Genomic DNA, 3,584 nt, shown 5'->3' with positions numbered 1-3,584 from the left:
CTCATTCATATTTAATATGAAGCACTTAAAGTAATATGGACACATATAGAAACCATAATAATTGGTGCCCTAGTATCTCATGAAAAATGGTTCATCTTGTTTCTAGAAGAAAAGTTGCTTGAGTTATAAGAATTCTGTGATCATCTGATAATTGCTGTGAGAAACCCTTGCCTCAAAAAAATAGTGAAGTCTAGTTCCAGATATAATTTCCTATAAAAAGATAACAATGTTCAAGACACAAGAGGTAAAAACAAGCAGTATTTTTTGTTTTCTTTTTGAGACAAGTTATCTGTCGCTCAGGCTGGAGTGCAGTGGTGTCATCACAGCTCACTGCATCCTCAACCTTTTGGGCTCTAATGGTTCTCTGACCTCAGCCTCCTGAGTAGCTGGGACTACAGGCATGCCATCATGCCTTGCTAGTTTTTATGTTTTTGTAGACAGGAGGTCTCATTCTGTCACCAGACTGATCTCAAACTCCTGAGCTCAAGTAATTCTCTGCTTTCCAAAGTACTGGAGTTACAAGCATGTACCACTGCCTTTGGCACATAAAGTTCTTAATTTTTGTAAACAGAAGCCACATAAAATACTATAGTTTATATTTGAAAATATGATTAAATTATTTTTACATTGATCATAATCCTTTGACAGTAAATTTAAGAATATTAATGATTTATTTACCGAATCTTTTAACATAAAGAACGCATAGACTTATGTTAGTCTGTCCAGGCTGCCATAACAAGAAACCACAAAATGTGTGACTTAAACAATCAAAATTTATTTTCTCACAGTTCTGTAGAAGCCCAAGATCAAGAAATCAATAAGTTTGTTTTCTAATGAGGTCTCTGCTTGGCTTGTTGATGGTCTTCTTTTCTATTGTGTCTTCACATTGGCTTTTCTTCTGTTCATACATATCCTAAGTCTGTGCCTCAAAGCACACTAGCCATATTTTATGCATATGACCTCAATTAACTTTTACTTACCTTTCTAAAGACCCATGTTTGAGAAAAGGACTTTCGTATGTGGATGTTGCATAACATTCTACCCTATGCTCACCTTAACTATCCATAACATTCTACATCCTGCTCCCCTAAAATTTATGTCCTTCTCACATGCAAAATACATTCTCTCCATCCTAACAGCCCTTAAACCTATTAACCAACACTAGCATGAGTTCTGAGTTCAAAATTTCACCTAACAATCATCTAACTCAATAATAGGTGAGACTTGAGGTACAATTTATCCTGAGGCAAAATTCCTCTTTAACTGTGAACTTGTGAAACTAGACAAGTTATGTGTTTCTAAAGAACACTGGTGAGACAGGCATAGGCTAATATTTTCATTCAAAAAATAAAATGAGAAAGAAGAAAGGATAATGTGTCCCAAGCAAGGCCAAACCCAAGCGAGGAACATTCCAGCAGAATAATCTCTTTTGGCTCAATTCTCTGCCTTCTAATTTTACTGTGTTGGCTCTTTGTGGTGGCCTTGTCTCAGAGAAAAAGGGCAGGGTAGCCTGTCCTGCTGAAACTGAGGAGGGACCCCTACACTCTAAAATTCCATATAAAAAACTTAGCACCCTGGACCTGTGGTAGGAGTGGCAGCCCCGATAATTTCTAAATTGCATTTATCCTCAGTCTTCCCTTTTCTTGATGAATAAAGCATGTTGACATCCAAATAGGTCTATTATATTTTCCTGTGGAAATCCAGAAGTTGGTAAGCCTTCCTTTATTTCATCCCATTTCTGCTCCCATTTTGGAGAAATTGACAGTGACTGTGCTTGTGTCATCCTATCACTCCCTGCTTTCTGCTGAAATGGCTAACTCCATGGGTATCCACCTTAGGGAGTGGTTATCCAGCCACATCTTTGGAGTTTTCTTTAAAACACATGTTTCATTTTTTTCAAAATGGATAACTGAGATTTTTTCCAAATCTTTTAGTTCTGATTTCCTTATGGTTAACAATTTATTCAATTTATTTTTCTTATCCTGTACTTTACAATAAGCAACAAAGAGAAATCAGGTCATATCTTTAACTGTTTGCTTAGAAATTTCCTTAGCTAAATATGTGACTTCATTCCTTTTAAGTCCTGCCTTCCAGGAAACACTAAAACATAGTTCAGCCAAGTTCTTTACCACTTTATACCCAGGGTCTTCCTTCCTTCAGTTTCATAGCGTGTCTCTTATTTCCTTTTGAGACCACATCAGAATCACCATTAACATTCACATTTCTACTATTAATCTCTTCAGGGGAATCTAACCTTATTTTACAATACACTTAAAAATCTTCAGTCTATACCCATCACCCACCCAAACACAAAGCCACTTCCACATTTTCAGGTGCTTGTTACAGCAACATGCCACTACTTGTACCAGAATCTGTCTGAGTCGGCTTGGATTGCTATAATACCACAGATTAAGTAGTGCAAACAATAAAAATTTATTCTTTCTGAGTTCTAGAGGCTAGAAGTCCAAGATCAAGGTACTAGCATGGTTAGTTTCTCATGAGGTTTTTCCCTGGTAGACAGACTACTGCCTTCTTGCAGTGTCCTCATGTGGCTATTCCTCTGTGCACAGGTGGAGACAGAGCTCTGGTGTCTCTTTATTTTTTTATAAGTCACATGTCCCATTGGATTCACTGTTATGACACCCTTTAACCTTAGTAACCTGCCTAAAGGCCCTATGTCCAAATATAGTCACTTGTGAGTTAATGCTTCAACATAAGAATTTTGGAAGGACACGATTTGGTCTACAACAACTTACATGTGAACATTATATATCTACCTGAATTGTTTTCTCTGCAATAAAAATATGAACAGTATTACAATGTCTTTTTGAAGGAAAATCTAACATATTTGGGAAAATATTCAAAATGGTTTCATGAAGGAATCTTCAGAATGAGTAATATCAGTAGATTATTTTTACTTACAATAATATGCACGCATTTTTCTAGAAGTTGAATTGTACAAAGTAGACTTGTATTTTGACATGTGATATAGAGACACTGTCACGTACCGCATTACAATGTTTTTGTCGATATGTAGCCTACAAACAGTGGTTCTATGTGATAACAGCTGAAAATTCCTTATTATTGAAATGTTATTTTGTTTCTAATGTTGAAAAGTCAACATTTTTCTTCTACATATTTTACTCATAAACATAGCAAAATGTTACAGGTCTCGTTGTCACCTCTGCAATAGGCATGCTGTGATAGAAGCATAACCTGTCTCAGTTTAGCCACATTAATTATTTTTGGACACCATGACCGACAGTGCCCATTCTCATCTAGAATGAGGCCTACAATAATGTATTTTATGTATCACATTAATTTTGTGCATGCACACACATATATCCCTCAATATATGATATCCAACTCCCCCCAAATTCTTCATATTACTCTTTTGGTTACGTCAAAAAGGAATGATAAAAGTGAATTAAGATGTGGCCTACGGATCAGAAAAGTAAAGCATAATTCACCATGAATAAGATTCTACTTGTTAAAACTATTAATGTTATTTATATCAGTATTTATTATTTGTTTCTTATATGTGTCACAAACTTAATCACTTAATTTGCCTGTAATTATATCAA

The 3,584-nt window shown here is 35.6% G+C and overlaps 1 non-coding gene across 1 annotated transcript; it reads right to left on the bottom strand.

Moving 5' to 3' along the window:
* Positions 1–3,158: 3,158 nt before the first annotated feature.
* Positions 3,159–3,291, bottom strand: LOC118155126 (small nucleolar RNA SNORA1). Its single transcript, XR_004745349.1, has one exon. It is a non-coding gene; the product is annotated as a small nucleolar RNA SNORA1 (small nucleolar RNA).
* Between the last annotated feature and the right edge of the window lie 293 nt (positions 3,292–3,584).

This window comes from Callithrix jacchus, chromosome 6, assembly GCF_049354715.1.
Source record: "Callithrix jacchus isolate 240 chromosome 6, calJac240_pri, whole genome shotgun sequence".
Taxonomy (NCBI): Eukaryota; Metazoa; Chordata; class Mammalia; order Primates; family Cebidae; genus Callithrix; species Callithrix jacchus.
The sequence above is the reverse complement of the archived record's forward strand: the minus strand, read 5'-3'. Positions and strand labels throughout refer to the sequence as shown.